The following is a 25946-nucleotide window of genomic DNA, read 5'->3' on the forward strand; positions in this document are numbered from 1 at the left end:
ATCTCGACCTGACTGCAGTTCATCATCTTAACTGACTTCAGTGGGCAAATGCTCACATTCAATGGTATCTGGCTGCTGATCAACTCTATGCGAAGGAGATGTGTTGCACTGCATGAGGCAAATGGTTGTCACACCAGATACTGACTGGTTTTCTGACCCCTCCAGACTCCCCCATTAAAGCAAGACTGCACATTTCAGAGTGGCCTTTTATTGTGGCCAGCCTAAGGCACACCTGTGCAGTAATCATGCTGTCTAATCAGCATCTTTATATGCCACACCTATGAGGTGGGATGGATAAGGGAGAAGTGCTCACTAACATAGGTTTAGACAGATTTGTGAACAATAGTTATGAGAAATAGGTCTTTTGTGTATACAGAAAACGTTTTAAATCTTTGAGTTCAGCTCATGAAAAATGGAAGCAAAAACAAAAGTGTTGCGTTTATATTTTTGTTCAGTGTGTATATATTGGGTCTCTAAATGCCTTTTTTTCAAAGGATGAGCTAAGTCTTTCATGTGCTAACATGAAAAACTTTGTATTTGTATTTTATATATTCTATATTTAACTATATTAATATTTTATATTTATATTAGGCAACAGTGGTGAATAAAAACTCCCTCTGGCATTTTTTTGTTTGTAGGAAGAAACCAAGCAGACCAAACTCAAAGGGATGAGTATCTGCTTTAGCCATATGGCCAATAACAAATAAAATAAATGAAAAAATATATATTTAGCATTTTTTAAAAAAGCACAACATAGAAATGACAAACATGTCAGACAGAGATAAGGGAACTCAGCATCTAGACAGCCTTACGGCACCTTGACACTTGAAAGAATTTGATTCCCGCACTGGCATGCAATCTGGCATGTAAACTGTTGTAAACTGCATGTGAACTGTGCATGGCTACGAGCCAATGCGCAAAGAAAACTTTACGCACTGGCAAAGTTTTGAAACGTTCAAAACGTCTGTCACGCATTCATTTTGTGAACTTGTGAGCATTGTGCAACCTATTTGACACTGTGTGTCACTGCGAGTCAGTGCATCTCATTGCCACAGCGCAGCGCATCTGAATGAGATGCTACACCTATAATAAACATAATTAATGCCAACTGTTTTACCAATCCATTACAATATAAATATTATAAATAATTACCTTTGAGACAATTCTAAATGCGTTCTTCACCGTACAGCGCGCAAGAGAGAAGCTGCAGCTGCAGATAATTTCCCTGTTATTTTGGGAGCAATGAGAGATGGCTTCTTCAGCCAACTTCTGAGAGAAAATGCGTCATCGGCTACAAAATGCTTATTTTACATAACTTGGCGTCAAATGGGACAAAGTGTGTGACAAAGCGGGTTCCATCGGCTTGATGAATTGCGCAGCAGTGAGGGGATCAAATTCATGCAAGTGTCAAGGTGCCTTTACAATCCAGTGGTCACAATAACAAAGTGGTAAAGAGCATGGGCCTGTTACATAGGCCTATCATTATGTTTACAATTTTTAAAGTCCCCCAGACTCCAGGCCTTGGTCCGCAACAATTTTCCTGCTCATTTGCAGTCTAGACAAAGTAAGTCCAATGCATCTTGCATCTTGTTCACTGTAAAGTGTCATACTTTTGCATTCAACTGAGCAATCTCTTCTTGGAACCACAAAAAAAAAAAACTCAGTTGTGAAATTTCCATTAAGTTTGGTAAGCAGCTTGTTAAATTTGAAGTATCAAAGTTCAAAAGCAGAGAGGATGTACAGTGGGGAAATAAGTATTTGATCCACTGCCAATTTTGCAGGTTTTCCCACCTACAAAGAATGGAGAGGTCTGTAATTTTTTATCGTAGGTATACTTCAACTGTGAGAGACAGAATCTAAAAAAACATCCAGAAAATTACATTGTATGATTTTTAAATAATTAATTTGCATTTTATTGCATGAAATAACTGTTTGATCACTGACCAACCAGCAAGAATTCTCTCTCACAGACCTGTTAATTTTTCTTTAAGAAGCCCTCTTATTCTGCACTCTTTACCTGTATTAATTGCACCTGTTTGAACTTCTTACCTGTATAAAAAACACCTGTTCACACACTCAATCAATCACACTCCAAACTGTCCATCATGGCCAAGACCAAAGAGCTGTCTAAGGACACCAGAGACAAAACTGTAGACCTGCACAAGGCAACAACTGTTATGATTATTTATTAGAAAGTGGGAGAAACACAAGATGACTGTCAATCTCCCACGGTCTGAGATTCTATGCAAGATCTCACCTTGTGGGGTAAGGATGATTCTAAGAAAGCTCATAACTACACAGGAGGACCTGGTCAATGACCTGAAGAGAGCTGGGACCACAGTCACAAAGATTACATTAGTAACACATGATGCTGTCATGGTTTAAAATCCTACAGGGCAGCAAGGTCCCCCTGCTCAAGCCAGCACATGTCCAGGCCCATTTGAAGTTCACCAGTGACCATCTGGATGATCCAGAGGAGGCATGGGAGAAGGTCATGTGGTCAGATGAGACCAAAATAGAGCTTTTCGGAATCACCTCCACTTGCAGTGTTTAGAGGATGAGAACAACCCCAAGAAAACCATCCCAACCGTGAAGCATGGGGGTGGAAACATCATACTCTGGGGGTGCTCTTCTGCAAAGGGGACAGGACGACTGCACTGTATTGAAGGGAGGATGGATGGGGTCATGTATTGCGGGATTTTGGCAAACAACCTCCTTCCCTCAGTAAGAGCATTGAAGATGGGTCATGGCTAGGTCTTCCAGCATAACAATGACCCCAAACACACTGCCAGGGCAACTAAGGAGGGGCTCCGAAAGAAGCATTTCAATGTCCTGGAGTGGCCTGGCCAGTCTCCAGACCTGAACTCAATAGAAAATCTTTGGAGGGAGCTGAAACCCCAAACCTGAAAGATCTGGAGAAGATCTGTATGGAGGAGTGGACCAAAATCCCTGTTGCAATGTGTGAAAACTTGGCCAAGAACTACAGGAAACGTCTGACCTCTGTAATGGCAAACAAATATTTCTGTACCAGTTGTTAAGCTGTGTTTTTCTAGGGGATCAAATGCTTATTTCATGCACTAAAATGCAAATTAATTATTTAAAAATCATACAATGTGATTTACTGGATTTTGTTTTTTAGATTCTGTCTCTCACAGTTGAAGTGTACCTACGATAAAAATTACAGACCTCTCCATTCTTTGTAGGTGGAAGAACCTAAAAAATTGACAGGGGGTCAAAACTTATTTCCCCCACTGTAAGTGTATCTGTCCATGAATCCAGAATCATACAGAATTTCATCCAAAATGTCTGCATCAATATGTAACACTGTATTGGAACTTCCCATAAGAATCATAAAGATTTATTGCAAATAATCTTTTGAACATAACACACATATTAACTAAAACATACAATGTTTGTTTGAGACATGTTGAGCTCTACTTATTTCAGAGAAAGAGAAGTTTCATTTTTCACAAACATACTTGAAACTAGCATAACCTGCAGTGTAAAAAATTCCTGATGTTCTTACTAGAGCAGGCAAAGATCAAATCTACTGCTAATTTCCATCAAATTAGCAGCGGCCTTTTACACCGACATGAGCTTTTTAATGTGTGCCAAAATGAGGTTTAACCTGAGGTCTTTTCCACTAACTACAGTTTTTTTTTCTTTCTTTTTTTTACAATTACATGCATCCTTGAACTCACATGATGCCGAGAAAATCTAGTTTGTATTTTCACACCCAGATGCTTCTAATTCATCTGCAGGCTACAGGAGGTCCAGTGTGGATAAATCAGGCCTTTACAGAATGGTTGCTCCTACTGTTTATCTGCTGGTGACATTTGCTGCATGGCCCCAACTTCACCGTAATTACCCCACTTATTCACTAAACAGGAATCTTGCCTAGCAGGAACCCCCTGACACAAAGGTTGCAGGACTTAAGGCTATAGTCTTTCTTCAGGGTTCAATGACTATGGTGTTATGAAAGGATTCCATTCATTTGAACATCAGCAAGGGTCCACTTTAGTAAGGTCCAAGAGGAGATGTGGGCAAAATAGAGCCGACTTAATAGCCAAAAGAAAAAGCATCACTACTGTGAAGATGATGAATTTACAGCTGAGTGCATATTCTTTCCTAGCACACTGCACACCTTGGCACACTCCGAATGTCACAGTTCCCAAAGAGGACTGGCATTTGGAGGGGCTCTCCTGGCCCTGGAGGCAGCACCCAGTCACTGGAAAGACGCCAATATTGCACTCAGGTTATCGTTGAGGGAAACAACATGCACAGAATTGCAGTGACTCAACATACAAAAACAGATGTCACACCTGGGTTAGAAAATATATCATTGTTTTTATTGTTTTTCTTCAAACTGTAAAAAACACATTCGAAGCTTCTTCAGATTGAAATATTATACTGTAACCCTTTGATTGCAATGTTTACAGTGGAGCAGCATGGTGGCTTAGTGGTTAGCACTGTTGCCTCACAGCGAGAAATGGGATCGATTCCCACCTGCAGCCTTTCTGTGTGGATTTTGCATGTTCTCCCTGTGTTTGTGTAGTTTCTGTCCGGGTTGTCCGGCTTCCCCCCACATCCAAGACATGCAGGTTAGTTGGATTTGAAATTGTCCATTGGTGTTGTGTGTGCGTTCCTCTTGCCCTGGCTGTGCCATCCGTTTTTGGATTTGTGTTCCAGTCCTTTCCTTGTCTGAATATAGTTTATGTTGTGTCTGTTGACCACGCCCCCTTTTGGTCCCTGCTGTGTGTCCGTGGCTGGATGAGTCTTATGTCTGTGTGTTGTGTATGTCCTCCTCATCCATGTGGGTCCAGCGCATGTGTGTGGGACACGTCTGTCTGGTGTATGTGTGAGTGTATGTCTCCTTTCCTGGTTCGTGTCTGAGTCTTGCGTGGATCTCTGTCGTGTGTTGGCTGGGTGGGTGTGTGTGTGTGTGTGTGGCTTTACCTGTGGTGTGCACTCCCCTGCATGTGTGTCACTCTGTGTATAGCCTGCTGTCTGTGTAAGTCCTTCACGTTGTTGTGTTGCTGTCATGTCATGTTTCCCCCACTCACAGTCTCTGGTCCTTATGATTCCTGCTTTTCAGTTTCATTATGTATTTCTTAGGTTTGTCTTATGTGTCTCCCATTTTCAATCCTTTCAATTCAGAGGTCCGTGTTTATTTTCTTTGTATATTCGTTGACTTAGGTTTCGGGTTTTGCTCTGTTATTTGAGCTATGTTTGAGTTATCACTTTTCTTGTTGTCTTTTACTTCCATGTTGGTTTTCGCATTTGTTGTGTACTTAGTGTTTTGGTTTTACGTTTTTGGATTTGGTTTTATTTTCCATGTTATGTCATGTTTTAGTCTCCTGGTGTTCTCATGTGGTTCTGTGTTTCCATTCCTGGTTCTTCGTTGCACCTGTTGTCAGTGTATTCAGTTAGTTTATAAGCCACACCTTTTCCTTTATTAATTGCCGGTCTGTTGCTTTCGTTATGGTAGTTTGTCAGTCTCACCAGATGATCCCCATTTGTAAGTACTGTCTGTATGATTATCCTACACTGTGCCCCTGCCTCCTGTCAGTTTAGTCAGCTCCTGGATCCTCCCTTTTTTTCTACACCCTGTCACTGTATGTTGAAGTGTGTTTCACATTGGATCATTGGATCCCGGCTGCCTGCTTTTGCGGTTTGATTTGACGCTACTCCTGCCTTAAACATAACAGTAGGTGTGCGTGCGGGTGTGAATGTGTCTGTTTGTCCATATGTGGCCCTGCGACAGACTGGTGTCCAGTCCAGGGTGTACCCCACCTCACGCCCCTGGGATAGGCTTCAACTCCCATGACCCAATCTCTGATAAGTGGTTGAAGATGAGCGTGTGTATGTTTGTAGTGGATAATCTAGCAACAAGATGAGGGAACATTTTTAGAGAAATGTTTAAGGGATATATGTAACATTTGAATGAAACGTCCGAAAGAAACTTGTAGAGCGAATCTGAAAAAGTACATTAATCAAGTTAGATATTGAATTCCAACTGATTAGAATCAAATAGAATTTTTATTGTCATTGTACATTTACGTAACGGCTGAGTGGATCCTTGTCATTTGATTGGTATTTTGTATGTCACATGACATGTATTATTCATCCCATTTGTGTTGCATTGCATTTAGAGTACAATTTGGTTACATTTAGAGTGCAAATTTGGTTACATTTAGAGTGCAAATTTGGTTCCATACTTTTGGTACCATTGCACTCTGTGCACACACACATGCACCTACACACACAACATGTGCACGCACGCACACAACGCGGCTGTAAGCCATCTGGAAGCAGTTAGCAGGAAGTTAGAATGAAAAGCTGGACTAATTTCTGACGTGATTTTTTTCACTTCACTGAGGAAGTGCAATGTTTTGTTTTGGTAGTCAACAAGCACACAAGGCCATCCCAGTTGTATGAGCATGCGCGCACATGCGGGATGACATTATGATTTGATTGAGCTAATTGATGGTGGTAGTTCTTGTAACACACACACACACACACACACAAAATCCACTCCCCTGTAAGCTGTCTGGATGCATGAAGAGCTGTTCAGATGAAAAGCTAAAAAGCTGATGTGACTTTTGGCTGGACTGAGGAACTACATAAAGTTTTTTTTTTTAATGTAAGTACGAAGTCAGTGGACAGCATCACCGGACTACACGTCACAATTTGGACTCCTATTTAAAGTTTGTGTTGGACTTTAGCAGCAGTGGAACACCAAAATGTAAGTCCCTTTTCTGTTGTTTATAAATTAATAAAATATCAAATGACAAGGATCTATTTCAGCTGTTATATATAAAACAAATAATGAATGTTTTTACATTCTTTCAATGGAATGAATATTTAATTCACCTCATAAAATATTCATACCACTGAACATTCATTATTTGTATAATATACATAGATACAACAAAATTAAATTAAATCAATTAAATCAATCCTATTTACAGTTGGATATAATCCAACCACTAGGAGCAGTGGGCAGCCCTCGCCACTATTGTAGCACTCACACCTACAAGAAAGAGAAATGTAAGTAGTTAAAGTGTGGTATGAAAACATCTATTAGGATGTCCTTTATACTGTAATTGTTTTCCATTGCCTGTTTACACATCTACTTTTTTTTGGGTCCTTTTTACATAAATTGTGTATTTCTTGTGTGATTACTTCATAAATGACATTACAATCCAGTTGTAGAATCGAGGACACATTGCCATTTTCAAGAATACTCATCTTCCAGAGAACATACCCAATACGGCTTAGCAAGAGAACGTCCAATTAAAAATAAGACAACTGTTTCACTATCGGTTCTAAGCTGTAAGTTATACATACAGTCTTATCTGTCAAAAACATTCAGCACAGATGGATGACGAGTGACAAAGGCATATTTGGTTGGGGTTGTGCAGTAATGAGCATCATGTGACTCCCACGTTCAAATTTCAGACCGCCTCTCCTGATCCTCAAACTGCAATCAACACTGGGCCATCTGCAACACTGAAAATTAGCATAATTGGTGTACATTACATGCTTATAGAGAGTACATTTTTATCCACCATTCCTCGCCATTAACAAGATGAGCTGTGGCGATACTGTGAGAGGAGCGCTGTTGATTAGACAGACAGTTGGAGCAGACAGCGAGACTCGATGTCTGGTGAAAATGGATGAAGTGACAATCAGAGTTTGGTGAACAGCCAGGTGTGAGGTCCAGAGTGCAAGTAGGCCAGTGTGCATCTGACACAAGAACCTGCTCTACACCTGGAACTGAGGTCAAGCTGATCGACAGGCAAGCCGTCTAGCCAGACAGATTCCAGACAGTATGCAGGCGACACTTAGGCTTCTTCCAGCTGCTCTATCAGAATAAATTGAACTTGATTAGAATTAATCACACTCAACAACGTGTAATTTGCAAATATCAAGGAAAATATTCCGGGGAATCTGCTCAGATGCTTGTAGAGATGAACAAAGAAGAAAATACTTGATTGAAGGGGTCCATCTCATTTTTGAAAAGAATTCCTGTAAGTTGATTTTAAATTTGACAAGAAATGTATTTCTGTGCTTAACAGGGAGAACACAGAGGGTATTTTATTATGTTGCCTAAAATAGAATGTATGAAATGGCAACCATTCCAGGAAAAGTACAAGCATTCATCATGGGTAAACTGGTATTGCAACTACATTGCAAAAGTTTGGGGCACATTAAATTCTGGATAAAAAATTGTAAAGCAAATAGTTCAGTGGGATGAGGAATTCAACTACCATCATTTAGATCTGTATTTGATTCCCGATAATATTACCTCTCTATGTCCTTGGCCAAGACACTTCATTTGCATGTCCCAGGCCATCCAGCTGGAAATGGTTATTGGTCTGGGCTTGTGAAGTCTGATGCAGTCTTGAGCCAACATACATGAAGTGATTTTGAGTAGTCCATCCTGTAAACTGGATAAATAAACTGCATGTGACATTAGACCAGGTTTTTGGAGGTAGACAAAGGGTGAGTCCCATGCTCATTACTGAGCTAAAGGATATGCTAGTTACAGTAGCACATACACTAGTCTATGTCAAGATGATTCAATTTAATCAACTTATAAAGCACCAAATAACAACACAAGCCATCTCAAGGTGCCTCACACAAACCAGTTCAATATAAAATTTAAAATAAATAAATAAAAATAAAAAATTCAAATACATAATTAAAAACAGAAGTAAAAGAATAAAACAGATAAAAAATTAAAGCTATTCATAAGAAAGAGAATAAAAATAGGTTTTAAGTCTTGATTTAAAAATGTCCACGGACTCTGACTGCCTCACGGTCGCAGGAAGACCGTTCCACAGAGCGGGTGGACGATAAGAAAAAGTTCTTTGACCCGCTGACTTCTTCACCCTGGGAACACGGAGTAGTCCCGCATCCTGCGACCGCAAAACCCGGGCCGGCATGTAGGGTTTCCACTAGATCGACCAGTTAAGACGCCACCAGTCCATGAACAATTTTATAAGTCAATAACAAAACCTTAAAATCTGCTCTCACAGAGACAGGGAGCTAATGTAAAGATGCCAAAATGGGTGTGATATGTTCAAACCTTCTGCTGTATGTCCAAAAGTCTGGCAGCAGCGTTCTGAACCAGCTGAAGACCCCTAATGGTGGATTGCGGTAACAATGAAAATAGGACATTACAATAATCTAATTCTAGAAGAAACAAAAGCATGAATCAGGGTCTCATCATCAGCCATAGATAAGATGGGGCGGATCCTCGCTATAGTTTGCAGATGGAAAATTATGTGACCAATTCCTTTCCTCAATGCCTTACACCTTCCCCAACTATCAATCAGGTATCACTTTTACTGCTGGGTGAGGAGGGGGGGTATCAGGGACCAGACCATCCCAGGATTTAAACCAGCAAATCTTTTGCAAAGAAGATCAGTGTTCTAACTACTGATCCACCACACCTCACTTGTTAATTAGACTCTGCTGACTCACAACACCAATGCAGTCGGACTGCTGCCAAACATACCCCAATCAAGACACCCATAGGTGTACAGTTGAGCACCATTGTAGATACATTCACACCACATTTAATGCTATTGGTGAGTTTAACATTTCCAAAAGTAAAACAGGGAAGGGTTAAATAAATTCTGGAATAGTGCCACTTGAATTTGTTTTGTATTGTATTGTACTATGTCAGTGGAACTTACAACTAACCACACAATATTGATGGCATAATTAAGGCATTTTTTAACTGAGAAATGACAAGATGCAGACTATATACTTGGATAGGTAGAAGTGACACCCAAGAAGTCAGTTCCACTTGCACTTAGTGTATTAGAGATTTCAAGAAGCTCTGTGTTCTTTACCGTGTGCAATGAAATCGTCTCGATTGTCTCTCTGCTCACATTAACATCAATAAAATTCATTCAGGGTAAAGGGGAAAAGAACGTGACCATAAGTTAGCTGTCTCTTTTCCTGTGTACACCATGAAAAGATAAAGTATGCAAACTGCCAGATTTTAAACTTGTATCTAATTGTCTCACGTCATGGGTCTGGGCCAGGGCATTGTTGCTTGAAGAATAAATTGGGTAATTCAATTAAAGTACTTTCCAAAGACACATCATAAGTGATGGAGAATGACTCTAACCCAGGCCTGAACTCCGTGTCCCCCCCATCGCTCCGCTAGCCTGACAAATGGATGGCAGTGTATAATTGAAACACATTGCTGCCAGCGTAGGTCAATAACATCGCTCTCTCTGCTCACCAGCACCAGATTAACAGACTCTATTTTATCTTCCCTCAGCCTGTCCCAGCTTGACAGAGCGGAAGCGTCAGCTGCTTATCCATAAAAGAGGCTCCTTATCTCAAAAATAAACAAATACATAAAGTGCAACAGCCTGCTGTCTGTCCAAGCAGTTAAAGGCTACTTAGTTTAAAGCAAACATGTGGGCAGTGTTTTGTTGAATGCATCCTCATATGAGATGAAACACAGCTGTCACTTCAGAAAACCTGCACAGATTTTCACCACAGTTGAGAAAACACGCATCAAGTCAACTGCTGCAAACGAACAGACACTCAGAAAATTAATTTATCAGGCAAAGTCATTAGCATTGTTGAAATACGCCACCAACAGGCCACTGTGAAGACCAAAGTCATTCACCAATGTTGGTCACCAAACAAGGACAACTTGTTTCTTTGAGCCATACAAGTAAACTGCTGTGTAAATTAATTAACATTTGTTTTCTTATGATTATAAACCCTCTAGGTCTGTAGATACATAATGCAAAGCCATCACTGTTAACACATGATAAACTCTGAGGAGTAATTAGCTTAAGCGCAAGTGTAATACGAAGCTAAAATTGGTGATTAAATGTATTTAAGCCGGCGTGTTAAAAATCTATTGGCTTAAACAAATTTGATAAACAAATGGGGAAAGTAGGGTTAAGGTTCAAGGGTGAAAAAAACCCCAAAACCATTATCTCTTACTCCTCATGCTGCGATTTAGTCTAATTATGTTAGGTTAGAGTTAATTGAATCCAGGCCATTCAATTTGTTTACAGTTTAGCCATAAGGATTGGAAGCAATAATTCCTGACAACATCGGGGTAAATGAATGAGTCGCCTCAAAATACATTCCTACAGGCGCAAATGTGCACGGCGTAGTGCATGCATTTGTGTGCACGCGCTCTTGTCAGGAGCATACATGAGAAGTCTGTATGTATTTCTGTGTGGACTTTAAGCTTATGTTTATGAATGCTGCCACATGAACACACAAATTAGCCACGGACGGATATTCCATTAAATCCTTTATCGAGGGTCTGTGTAGGGGCGGGACAGAATGCACAGCGCAGTAATCCGAGATCCACAATAAGGTGGCAGCTCCATTGTCTATCTGACGGAGAGAAATTATTTGCAGGCGTGCTCGACCAACAGATTAGGCCACAGTTGCGGAGTGAGATAAGATGGCAGCAGGCATTACGGCGCGCTGCACGCACCTCCTCTTCCAGCTCAAATAATGCGTCTAATCCATTTTCTTCTCACAATCAGGTTGTTTGACATTACTTTCCAGTATCCTGCCTTTATTGTGTCCTTTCTTTCTATCAAAAAAAAGGCTTAAAGGTGTAGCCTCGTTTGATTTTTCACAAAATTGACAAGTATCCTTGTTTCCATGGTATACTGCAAAACTGTTGGGGAAATTCCGTGGCAAATATAATGAGCTTGATTGTATTTTTCACTTACAGCTCACAGCTAGGTAAAAATATGTTTAATAAAGCTATGATATAAGAATGTGGCTGCAGGTACAAGAGTCAGAATCCAAGTGGAAGTCACAATATGTACAAGACATTTCTGTGCAACAATGTGCCAATACTCTCAGCAGCTATGAAAGAATGCAGTAGCACCATATATTAATTAACAATGTATTTCAGTATTACTACTTTGAGAGGTTTTGTTAAAAAAAAAAACTCTAAAAATGTAAAATTATTAATTTGTGGAAATCTTGTCACCATTTAGAAATTCGGCAGAAATTGCACATGAAGTGGCAGAAATCCTGCAAAATCTCGTGTGTCATAGCCACAGAAATACCTCCACCAAGGCCACATGTTGCTGAAAACATCAAGATGCTGTTTTCAAAATATCTTCTGGATCAAATTCAAACTTAGGGCCCCTTCACACATAACACAACTGAAGCTGACTAGCGCACAAAGGAGGAATTGCATGCCATTCATGAAAAATCTGAGCTGCCTCTAATGCCTCGTACACCTGTTGCTACAACTATTCATGCACACCAGTGGCTGAAAGACAGAGAGTGCCCTGTGAGAGCCCATTCGATCCCTCTCGCGGCAGGTGTCAGCCAAATTCCAGGTGACACACACGAACATCCAACACTGCTCGCTAGCCACTTAGAAAATGTGGTGCCAAAGAGACCATCAGATCACAAGTCAGGCGATCTGAATGTTGCACACCACAGGACTATGACAATATGGCAAGCCAACAGTGCCACAAATACACCACTTTCAGTCACGTATCACCAAAATACCCCGTAACAAACACCGTTTTGTCAGTTATTATAAACGTTTATCTCCTTGTTGATTTTAGCATTTTCCACTCTTGTTGTAACACAGTGAATGTAGTGCAGTGGTAAAGTTCCCGTCTGGTAATCTGAGCTTTTGTAAATTTCAGGTTCGAATCCCATGAGTGAGATTTATTTATTTATTTTTTTACCAGTGTTATTTAACCGCAGGGTTCTGTATTGCATCCTTTTTTATTTATTATTGATATCAGCCCAGTGATTTTCACTAATTATACAGCTGGTTGTTATTTTATTTTTCTCCACATCAGTGGTGCAATGTGATGCAACACGTTCCAGCTGCTCGCCCTGTGTTCGTGCACAAGCATGCACAAAATCATCGCCAATGTGTCTTGCATGCCTGTGCAACCGTGCATCCCTCGTGACAGCAGATGGATGGTTCATGTTTGGTTCACTGATTTTCTTCCAGTTTCTGCGTCTCATGTTATATGTGAAGGGGGCCTAAAATCATCCATCCATCATCCATCTGCTCACCAAATTTCACTAACATCCTCTCACAACCTTTTGAGTTAAACGTTGCTATGTGCCAAACATTGTTTTGCATCTCAGTTGCAGGATATATCCCAGATCATCTCCAAATCTGAATGACTTATTTCCTGGAACATTATCTATCTGCTCACCAAATTTCACTGAAATCCTTACATGACTTTTTTTTTTTTTTAAGTATCCTGCTAAGAGACAAACAACCAAATAATCCTCAGTGAGAACATTACCTCCATGTCATAGGTAAAAACATGACACGGATAATCATAGCATGGCTTTAATGTGTTAGTAGGTAGTAGCAGTACAGCAATACATAGTTCATACATTGTTCATACTACTGGGTCCCATTGTTGCGCCCCTGCATGGAATTGTCTTATATCTGCTACTACCATTTGGGCTACCACTGACATACCTGTAGTCACATCTGTGATATAATGTCATAGTGTCTCCACTCAAGATATTCTCATACCACGTTTCCTATAGGATATGAAACGTTAGGGCCCTGTCCCACTGGGGAGAGGATTAATCGCGCATGAATTGAGTACACAAAGTATGGGCGTTCGTTGTCGTCAAAAATGACAAAGGTCCCAGTATGAATTACGGATATATTAATAATATATAGTGAATATATGATGAACAATCACGGTTGTATAACACATGTAGTGAGGAAACAGATCCGATGCATTGCGATTATCACGGCAGTATTACGGGTGTATTATGAATGCATCGCGCACGTGTTGCGCGTGCACGGCATCTGCATTGTGGTCATAAAAGAAGCGCATTCACTCCTTTCAGCATCACTATTCACACCAACAATACAGCCTCTGGAGGATTTGCTGGACTTGGACAAGTTGATTGGAGTTGAGAAGCAGTGAACAGGGTGAGTGGTAACATCAGCAGATTGCATCAGAGCACAGCTCGTCTCAATGATTATAACAAGAAGTTAAATCTGTTATAAACATAGGAATAAATACAACAGCTGCAGACAAGAAGGAAAAAACACACAACTGTTTTATCAAGCCTTGACAATGTAAACAAGTCAAATAATTTCCTTTTTAGACGGCTCAAAATGCTTTCTGCAGCTGGAGCGTGAACGGCTAAGCTGCAGCCTCCTCTGTGATGCAGGAGGTGATTAGGGCCGTTTTCAACAGCCAGTTTGCAGAATAAAATGATTAATCCAGCACGAAATAATTATTTTATATACACAGCATCCAGCACAGAGCACGTGGCAGCCGGTAGAACAAAGAACGGCGTCCAGCTGTGAACACAGTGCATCTGATTTGCGTCCGCCACAAATCAGATGCAAAGCAGACGGAATAAAAATGCTTTATTCGTTTAGTCCGTGATGTGGACATGATGGGCACGCAAAATATCCATTTTACACACTGTCCCAGTCCGCTGCCAAGCCGCAAATCCCTGTCAGTTGCGGATATCAGTAGATGACGGCGAATATACAGCGCACAGATTGAGTACGTAGATGTATGTACTGTGTATGTATTGATTATGTATGGAGTATGTCATCCGCAGCCAAAATTTAGTGCAGCTCAAAAATCCTGGTAACGGAAAAACATGCCTTTGCGGATAATTGCGGACGTGTGCGGGTGTTGGCCGACTCATACAAGCATGTTTCACGCATATTGCGGATGTTACGTGAATATGAGCCAATTTTGTGCGCAATCCATACGCAAATCCTCTTAAACGCCAGTGGGACAGGGCCCTTAAGCGTGACATTTCATGCATATTGCTACAAATTCCCATGTGCATGCACAATGCATGGTTTGCCTAAAATACTGAGAAATGTGAATTTGTATTTTGGCTTAAGGTTAGGGATAAGGTTGAGTTTAGACATAGAATAACCATAATGGGACAAGTTACCACATTTTATTTTCACTTGATTAATCTGCCATGTTGGTGTCCATGCCATTGGTGGAAAATATGTGGGATATGTGCGAAATCCAAAAAAATGAATATAAATATGTAAGAATTTCTCTGCACCATATTTCATACATTTTGCTTTGAATTTTTCATGAGAACAGGCTGCTATGTTATTTTGGCTAACCAAGTAAACACAGCGTAGCATCAGTACTAAGAACGGAGTCTTGCAGATATCGTATGAAATATGTCCAGATTTTATCCAGACATCTCTGGTGTCCTGTGTTTATTACCTGTGTCTCTTGTTGTCTTTCTATTTCAGATTTATAACTTAAATGGGACTTTCACCAAACTGAAGGTCAGCAATGCTAACACTAACATATGTAGCTTAGCATTGTGGTTTGACCTTCAAACTGTCTGCTGTGAAACAAGTGTGTCATGACAGCTTGTAGCTATAGTTTAACACACATGGGTCACAATCCTTGTTTTTTTCTAGAAAAGGTAAATTATTGATCATTAATTCATACCCACTTATTCCAGTTAAGGGGGTCACAGGGTTGCTGGAGCCGAACCCAGTGGTCACAGGACGAGCGGTGCCAAGTTATAGAAAGGTGCAGAATAGTCTTTTTATGATTTAAACAGTAAAAATTGAAAGGGACACCAGCTTTAAAGCATGACAGAGTTCATCATGTACTGTACTTTAACACAATGTTACAACCCTCAGATTTCCACAGTTGTCATGTGAACTTGAATCTTACTTTTTTCTTTTCTTAAATCTGTCCTGTACTGGCTCTCCGTCACAGTAACTCAGGGTCAAATGAGTTCCATGGCAAAGCGCAGTTTGTGTTTAATTCATTGCTCACTGCCAGCTTGTCTGGCAGCCGCAAGGCTCTGTCCTTCCTCAGTCGTACACTTTTTCATAATATTTTATTACGGAATCATGACCTTGGTGGCGTTGCTTTCAGCTAAATGAAATCGCATCTCTGTCGACTCACATTGCAGAGGTCTGACCTTAAAAACTTTAAATGAGGATTCAACAAGTGTGCTAAAGAGACTCAGAAAATGCCCTTGAGATAATGGAGAAATCACCCAAGAAAACAAATAATACTGCTCCTTTTGTAACTCAAGTTCAACTTTCTTTGCTCAGGATTTCTCGCAGTGGGTATTTTATTTACTATGCAACAGTAACCATGTTTTCTTTTGGAATACTGTGCTCTTTGATGCAATCAAAACCCAACAATGTGGAATAACAGCCTGGTTTACTTTATTTCTCAAGTACTGCACTTTAACAATTCCCTTTTGTCAGAGTGTTCCATGATGCATACCACAAAATGGCTGACGCACATCCAAAATGTCCTTGTATTTGGTAGTACTATCTGATCGTAAGTAGGGATAGGTATCGAGAACCGGTTCCTTTCGGGTATTGTTAAGAAATGATTCAATCCACCGACATCAATAAGCTTTTTGCTTAATGATTCTGTTATCGGTCCTTCAGAGTGGCCGTTGTTTTGGGGGGTGTTTGTCAGGAAAATGATAATAAGCAAATGATAATGAGCAACAGTATGCCATAAAATACCAAGAAGTAGCAGGTTTTCATTACATCTGTTCATGTTAGTTGTTATTTTGCCAATCAGAACCACTTTGAGTTGAAGGCAGGATTTTCCAAAGAAGTCATCAGTTAAGGTGAAAGACTGGAAGGAAGTCCGACACTTTTTGGCCACTCTGTCGCACAAGATTGTTTATTATCAGCCTGATGCCTTTAACAAGCCAGTGTTCACCCTTCAGTTAACCTCAACCCACCTTCAAACTGAATCCTACAAAATTAATGTGGTTAATTCAGCTAATGAAATTTTTATAAAAATAAGGGCATGGTCTGTATTAAACTTCTTAATTCACATCATCAGTTTACTGGTGGGCACAGTTAAATTCAATGTATTCATATAGGGCCAAATCAGAGGATAAGTTGCCCCAAGTTCTCTGTTAAAAGTCACTTTTTCATAAGAGAGGTCCTAGTAAATCTTCGTCTCGAGAAGATTAGATATGTATTTCGTGGGTCATAGAAAATTTTTTTCTCTCTCTCTCTTTGTATGTTAATTTACTTCTCAATGTACAATCTGTTCTTGGAACACTTATCACTGTTGTATGTGATTTGACCTATCAGTGCAATACCTGTATATGTTTTTGTGGTGACAGCTGGGGAGGGTGGGTTTCTGGGTGTTATTGTGGTTTTATTTTGTAATCACTCCTTGTATAATTATTTACTTATCTCTTTTGGTACTATTTTGTGAAAACTAACGAAAATTAAAATTAAAAATATTTAAACAAAAAAAAGTCACTTTTTCATACGTTTACAGCACGGGATCAGACTAGGAGTCATACTGTTCCACCTTAATTGATTTTCTTAAAATCACACAAACATTCTGTTTGCTGTTGCAGTTTTAAAATGATAAATCATATTCTTTGTCCTTCTGTCACTGTTGAATTTACAGTATGGAGCCATGTGTGGTTACTGTATGTGATCAGACTAGCAGAGAAAGACTGTGCTGTTGGCTGTGAGAGGAGAAAACATTAAAGAAGGGCTATTTTTCTCTCCTATGTAAACAGCTGGCAGCATCCCATGCTTGCACAATTAATGGCCATCTAATTGGCAATAATCATTTTTCCTTAAGCAAATTTAAAATAGGCAGTTGCCCCTGGAATAAACAGCTGTCGGTGGAACCTTCTGGCAATACAGCGTGGATGTTTGAGGATGTGGCTGATCAATGCTTACAGGAGGTCCCTACATGAACACTTACTCATCTGTTGGCACAATATTTAAATACAGCAACAGGATGCGCTGTTTGTAATCTGTCTGTGTTTGGAATAGATTAATTATTAGTAACCTAATTATTAATAAATATTAAACCTTGCTGTATTTTAACATACAACCCCAATTCCAATGAAGTTGAGACATTGTGTAAAATGTAAATAAAAACAAAATACAATGATATGCAAATCCTCTTCAGTCTATTTTCAATTGAATACACCACAAAGACAACATAGTTTAATGTTCAAACTGATAAACTTTATCATTTTTTGTGCAACTATTTGCTCATTTTGAAATGGATGTCTGCAAGATGTTTTAAAAAAGTTGGGACGGGGCAACAAAAGACTGAGAAAGTTGATGAATGCTCAAAGAACACCTAATTGCAAACAGGTGAATGTCATGATTGGCTATAAAAGGAGCATCCCCAAAAGGCTCAGCCATTCACAAGCAAAGATGGGGCGAGGATCACTACTTTGTGAACAACTGTGTGAAAAAATGGTCCAACAGTTTAAGAACAATGTTTCTCAATGTTCAGTTGCAAGGAATTTAGGGATTCCATCATCTACAGTCCATAATATAATCAGAAGAATCATAGAATCTGGAGAACTTTCTACATGTAAGCAGCAAGCTTACATGAAAACCAATAATGCATGCCCGTGACCTTAAATCCCTCAGGCGGCACTGCAATTAAAAACCGACATCATTGTGTAAACCTGGGCTCAGGAATGCTTCAGAAAACCATTATCAGTTAACACAGTTCATATACTTCATGTTTGGTGTTACTGCTCTTGTTATTGTCATTAGCTGAAATTGGCCACTCAGCATTATTTTTACTCATCTTTACTGAGAGAAATTTATACAAGTAATACAACTATATATACATCTGTATTATAGATACATGAAAGAAATTCAAGTTACAGTACAAGAAGAAAGGTGACTGAAGATGCTGTTATCTTAAAACACAATGGATGGTTTCTTGCATTTAGATTTTTCAAAAGAACAAAAATAACTGAAGTAATGGAAAAGCTTGATATTGGGGGGGGGGGGGGGGGGGAGAGATTTAAATTTCATCAAAAGGTGCATTATTATACCTTTGGTGCTCATCTTTTCCCAATATGTACCAATTATCAATTAAAAAAAATACTGAAAGAAACAGATTGTTAAAAGGTTTGTACGGGTCCATTAACCTACCTAAGGCAGAACTTCACAGCTCTGAGCTATACTGTACTGAACTATTGCTGAATGTGTGATGAATGGTTGTCAGCTGCTTTGGAAATCTGGACACCTTTTACCTGACCCCGCAACAATAGCCCAGTACCGCCAGCCTGTGCCCTAAGCCGACAGAAAGAGCTGAATTTAGTTCTTTCCACAGTTTGTGGCTGACCTGGGTGCGGCGCGCGGTGTCTCATAGCAGCATGCTTTTATTCCCACAAGCCCAGCCTTCGTGTAAGCTTCCAGGAAGAAAGACCGACTGCAGGTGTCATTAGTTTACCTCCGACCCCTTTTTGAGTGGATCCTATTAGCAGAGTGGAGACTGGATACCACCTGTCTCACCTCTAAAAATGTGCACCGATGCTGCAGCCGTAGGCAGAGCGGAGCAATAAATAGTATTTAAGCTGCCATGCGGAACCCTGTAAAAGAATGTAACAAAAGACAAATGAATGTCGAAATTGAGCAAAATCATTCATCCATTTACAGCTCCTGCCAGTACATCACTGTTATTCTATTTGTCTTTCGCCACTTAAAGTGTAAAATCATACAGAGGGCTGTGACCATTTCTCTCTCCGGTTTGTTGCTTCACTTCCACAAAATAACACATCATTGGACAGATAGCATCAATTCTGCCCACGGTAATCCCAGAACCTCTGGTTGTATCACTCATTCAATTTCAGCCGCCGGCTACAGCAAACATTACACACTGCATCAAGATTACCAGAGAGGCAGAACACGGGAGGGGAGGGGAAAAAGGCCTGTATCCATCATGTCAGGATGCCCCTGTTATTGTGACAGATCAAATCTAACCCTCTGCGTCTGCATGTGTACATCTATCTGTAAGGGGTTCAAACTAGGCTCTCCTAGGCTGGTGTAATCAACAACTATATGACAAGTATGGTGTTTTTGTATGTGTTTTAGTTTGAAATTTTTCAAGCAACTGTGATGACACCTTTTGGACAGTAGCGTCCCAATTCCATGTATGTTGCTTGCTGTATGGAGGTATGACTGTTTTTGGGTCTTACAATGTAATCACTGTAATGCAGATAGGCCGATAGGAGGTACCTTGTCACAGGGTGCGCTTGATTTCTTGTGCTTTCGCTCGCTTGCTCACTCTCTCTCTCTCTCTCTTTCTCTCTCTCTCCAAGAAATGAGCTCTTAAGAATGCTGAAACAACAAACAAGGAATGTTGAAGTATGCTTATGAGTAGTCCCAATTTTGAGGGAGGACACACAACAGACTCTCTGAACTTTGCAGTCTGATATCACGAGCCCTGACGAGGCAGCAGTGCATCCCACTGTACGTCTGGACAGGTGCCGTTTGCTTTTCATGTACCGTTTTGAGAACGGAGTGCATTTCCACATTTCCAAAATGCTGCAAGAAACCATTAAAATACAAATAAAAGTACTTAATTTACTCCTATTTGGAGTCAGTCTGGGTCCGTCTGGGTAAATCGTCACACCCTCAGTTGGGCTCTACTGTAAAGTAATTAGAAAAGCAGCTTCTTTTTCTCCAGTATATTTCTGTGTGAAAAAGATTTAACTCTTTAACTATCTAGGCTGTTCTCATTCAGTGTTCGTTGTTAAAACGTACAAGAATTTGCATATTCCATGTAATTATTTGATGACAGTGCACCCCCCCCCCCTCCCAAAAAGGAAGATTTTGTGAACAAAAACAGCAAAAGAGATATCTAACCCTAGGTAACCTAGCTCATGTGCATCAAAATTCATGTATGCACAAAATATTGTGATTCACTTTGACTTGATATAATACAATCCACTTCATGAAAACATGTTGAACCACACCGAATTCTAATCCACCATCACTCCACTAACAATCATTCAGCAGGGATGGTATATGATATAGGCAAACATTTTGAATTATCTAGTGTTTGACTTTCTTGTCATTAAATGTCCTTTTAGTTTGGTGAGTTACAAGAAGATACAGAACAAGTAAGTAGGTTCCAAGGCCTTTTGGTGCTGGTGCTCATCGGTACTGTGAAGTGGATGGCAGTTTACAACTCCCTTTAGATAGAACACCAGTCCATGGCAGATTACTTTCCCAGTCAAGGCCAGTACACATTTACAGGTGGATGAGCTGGGACAATGCACATGAAATGCCATGTCCAAGGCTAGCAGGTGTGCATATTGGTAGGCCACCTCAAATTCCGTTGAAGTACTTGATCTGCAAGTTACAAGATTATGGCATACGTTGTTATTGAGTTATTGTGTTAAACTGAAGGGGAAGGATTCATTCATTCATTCATTCATAAATTATCTATTCACTCACTACATTTTATAATGTTCATGCTCAGGCTTTTCCAAAGCCTAAGAATAGGACATAACACATAAACTCAAACAATACCAACAAATCTGTAATAAGATGCTTACTGCATAATCCATTACCATGTCTTTGCTTGTTTATCGTGTGTCACTAAATATTCCTCCATTGTGTAAATGATAGAGGTGGGCGATACCGGGAATTTTGGTATTGATCCGATACCAAGTAAATACAGGCTCAGTATCGCCGATATCGATACCGATACCAATACTTTTACATATTTAAGCTTCATAGATCCAAAGGATCCAAAAGACCCAGGATAGAATTTCACCAAACGTTGTACATGACAGCAAAATACTTTATTATCACAATCAACATTTTGTTAAAAAAATATCACTCAACACAACTTAAAACAAAATCTCCTGAGGGAGAGGGCTGACAAACCACAATACAAGGGTGCACTGCTGCGTGTTGTGTGACACAGTGCAGTGCTGCTGTTACAGAGAGTAGACTTTGATGAATCTGCATGCAGTCAGTGCGTGCGGGAGAGGAAAAAAGCTCAAGTATCGATCTTTTTACACGAGGATTGTTCAATATCAATACCAGTGTTGGTATTGATAGTATCGATATTAGGATCGATCCGCCCACCTCTAGTAAATGAGCTTTACTTAGACATTCAGAAAGTATCTTCTCATCCCTTTTGAAGCTTCTATGAGGTCTAGTGGATAAAAGTCAACAGTTATGAAGAAAATGGAAGAAACTGACCAAATTCATTGCCACTGTTCATGTCATCCAGGTATTTTAGACAAGATGATTGGACAACCCTGGATGCAACCTGTCATCACTTGACTGAAAAAAACAAAAAAAGAAGAGGGGAATAAGTTGAAGTCCACAAAGAGCTGACGAGCTGTAAGCTAGAGCACAGCAAAGGCAACACTTTTGTCCTTTTCCTGAGTGCCTGAGCAGCCGGCTGTCTCATTGGTTGGCTTGCTGCACTGGAGTACCTCTCCTCTGGGGGACACGGGTTTGCAGTGCTGGCCTTTGAGTGTGCAGGGGGAAGATGAAGAGGCAGTGTCAGGCTGCCTTTTAATGGTCAGGAGTGTGGTTAGTTCCACTGACTCAGGCCTCTCCCCCGTGACGGCGGCTCCACTCCACATAACTGGCCATAATTCAACTCATTTGGCAGTTTGAGGTCTCGGAGGTCTAGGGATAAAAAGTGTGGAGAGGCCTAATGGCAGACAACGAGACCAGCTGAGGGCACTTCTTACAAGATCTCCACAGGAGAACATTTCTGGAGCAGACCCTGGAAACCGCGATAATCCATTAGCTACTGAACAGGAGGGACAGGGACGATGAGAGGACAGAGACGGAGGGACAGAGAATGATGCAGCTCTACAGGTGTGACTCGTATGAAACGCAGCGTAAAAGGTTTCTGCTTTTTTCGCTGCTTCATTCTTTGGCCAAAAGGTTGAACAAGATCAGAAATGCTCAGAGACCACAGCAATGCCACGTTCACATTTCAAAATAATAATACTGCATGAACTTTGAAACAGTCAAGTTCACTAACAATGAAATATCTGAACTCATTCATAAAATAAGACATTTTTCTAAAAAAAATTATGTTGATGTCTGACCATGACTTTTGACCAATATACCAACCAAAATCAAATCCTCAAATGTCCTTCCTTCCCAAAGTTCCTGCCAAGTTTGATTAAAATCAGATTCCTCACAGGAGTGAACTTCTCTGACAGCATCGCTGATTGTATGTGAGAACCAATAATCATGCCACCAAAATTCCAATTAGAAAAACTGCAAGGTCCATTTTCAAGCTTCAAAAAAATGTAATTCAATTCCAATTACCCATTTACAGTTTTTATATTTTTATTAACCTACCTTCACAATGCCAGGTTTGCCATTTAAGCTGACCATTCCACTCTGCACACCTGATCCTGTCAGATCTCAGACGTTAATCAGAGACAACCCTGATTCATTTTAATTTCGTCTTTATTTAATCAGGTTAGTACCATTGAGATCGAGATCTCTTTTGCAAGGGAGGCTTGGACAATTATAAAGTTTCCAATTCACATAACCAGAGGAAACTGGAGCACCCCTAGGAAACCCACGCAAACACGGAGGGGGACATGCAAACTCCACACAGAAAGGCCACAGGTGGGAATGGATCCCATGACCTTCTTGCTGTGAGGCAACAGTGCTAACCACTAACCCACAGTGCTGCTATTAAGACTTGCTTTTGAGACTGCTTGGAAACACCGGGAGCTGTACATGTGTTTCTGCACATAAACGTGGATTTGTCACATCACATAAATGTGATGAGTCAAACTTGTGCCAAATTCAAATGCAGTTCGCTAACAGATCCATTGTGACAGCCTGCAAAGCTGCAGGCTGCCAAAAAAAAAAGCATAATTAAATTCTTATTTTGACTTTAAAAGAATGCTTATTTCCAGTATTTAGCGCATTAAAAACATGATTTGTTTGCAGTATAATATTACAAAAAATTTTTTGAAAAAGTTCTACTTTCAGGTTCCACCCCATATTATATATTCTCAGAGAACCCACATGCCCCTCATGGCCCAAGATTTTTTTTTTTTCCATTTATCTCTCTTTAATGAACTGAAGTGTACATGGCCAAATATGACATGGAAATCAATAGATGATTTAAAAATGTGAATTAAAAGAAATTCTGGAGCTACATGGGGCTCAAAATCTAATAACTTCTTCCTTCACCTAAGACACATCACTCAGCCAAATTTAGCTGAAATCTGCATTATTTTTTTTTTGACATTCTGCTAACAAAAAATAAAAATGATGAGAGCAGTAATATATAAACGCAACACTTTTGGTTTTGCTCCCATTTTGTATGAGATGAACTCAAAGATCTAAAACTTTTTCCAATATACATATTACCATTTCTCTCAAATATTGTTCACAAACCAGTCTGAATCTGTGATAGGGAGCACTTCTCCTTTGTTGAGATAATCCATCCCACCTCACAGGTGTGCCATATCAAGATGCTGATTAGACACCATGATTAGTGCACAGGTGTGCCTTAGACTGCCCACAATAAAGGCCACTCTGAAAGGTGCAGTTTTGTTTTATTGGGGGGGATACCAGTCAGTTATCTGGTGTGACCAGCATTTGCCTCATGCAGTGCAACACATCTCCTTCGCATCATCCGTGAAGAGAACACCATCTCCAACGTGCCAAACGGCAGCAAATGTGAGCATTTGCCCACTCAAATCGGTTTACAACGACGAACTGGAGTCAGGTCGAGACCCCGATGAGGACGACGAGCATAGCAGATGAACTTCCCTGAGACAGTTTCTGACAGTTTGTGCAGAAATTCTTTGGTTATGCAAAACCGATTGTTCCAGCAGCTGTCCGAGTGGATGGTCTCAGATGATCTTGGAGGTGAACATGCTGGATGTGGAGGTCCTGGGCTGGTGTGGTTACACGTGGTCTGCGGTTGTGAGGCTGGTTGGATGTACTGCCAAATTCTCTGAACGCCTTTGGAGATGGCTTATGGTAGAGAAATGAACATTCAATACACGAGCAACAGCTCTGGTTGACATTCTTGCTGTCAGCATGCCAATTGCACGCTCCCTCAAATCTTGCGACATCTGTGGCATTGTGCTGTGTGATAAAACTGCACCTTTCAGAGTGGCCTTTTATTGTGGGCAGTCTAAGGCACACCTGTGCACTAATCATGGTGTCTAATCAGCATCTTGATATGGCACACCTGTGAGGTGGGATGGATTATCTCAACAAAGGAGAAGTGCTCACTATCACAGATTCAGACTGGTTTGTGAACAATATTTGAGAGAAATGGTAATATTGTATATGTAGAAAAAGTTTTAGATCTTTGAGTTCATCTCATACAAAATGGGAGCAAAACCAAAAGTGTTGCGTTTATATTTTTGTTGAGTATAATAACAATATAAAATCTTAGTTGGTTTTAATTTATAGCACCTTTTAAACAAGTAATAAGGAGTTCAAGTACCATTATGTTGACTGGGTTTGATTCCCAATAAGACTACCTGTCTGTGTCCTTGAAGAAGACTCTTCAGCTGCCCTGTCCTAGCTCCAGCCCACCAGCTGTAAATGGGCACCGGTCTTGGTTGAGTTACTAATCTGATGGACTAGCATCCCATCCGAGGGGGAAGCGGGAAGAGGTCATAGACACTCATCTGTTTCAAGATCTGGAGAAACTGAGAATACACACCGGCAGCAACAGGCATCAGCACCTACATAGAACTTTTTCTTAATAAAAGAAGAAAGTATTGGAGGCACTATGACCATACAATCTATTACAGACCAGGACCAATGTTTTCACCATCTATTTTTAAAAAGGCTTATTTAGTCTTGAGTGAGCAAGCCAACAGACACAGGTGATGACTCTGATCTAATTGATGGAGGTAATTGCAAAACAAAGGTGAATATCAAAAAGCCCAGCATCCTTTTAAGGAACAAAAAACTGGACCAACTTTAAAAAAGACAAACATAGGCACATGTGCATATACGTATCACAATTAACAACTGCTCGTGACATTAATCTGCTGGTGTTGATTAGGGCTAAGATTTAAGCGATCATCAAGGATCTAAGTGATAGGAGGCGGTTTTAAATTAAAACACAGCAGTATTTGTAGGGAATGTTCACAGGCAGAATCCACTACAGGGTGCTATGCCT

At 40.2% G+C, this 25946-nt stretch overlaps 1 long non-coding RNA gene across 1 annotated transcript; it reads left to right on the forward strand.

The window, feature by feature from the left end:
* The first annotated feature begins 617 nt into the window (after window positions 1-617).
* LOC117509765 lies at window positions 618-20271 on the forward strand. The gene is made up of 3 exons (XR_004560507.1): window positions 618-630; window positions 16103-16105; window positions 20189-20271. It is a non-coding gene; the product is annotated as an uncharacterized LOC117509765 (long non-coding RNA).
* The last annotated feature ends 5675 nt before the right edge of the window (window positions 20272-25946 follow it).

This window comes from Thalassophryne amazonica, chromosome 5 (assembly GCF_902500255.1).
Source record: "Thalassophryne amazonica chromosome 5, fThaAma1.1, whole genome shotgun sequence".
NCBI lineage: Eukaryota > Metazoa > Chordata > Actinopteri > Batrachoidiformes > Batrachoididae > Thalassophryne > Thalassophryne amazonica.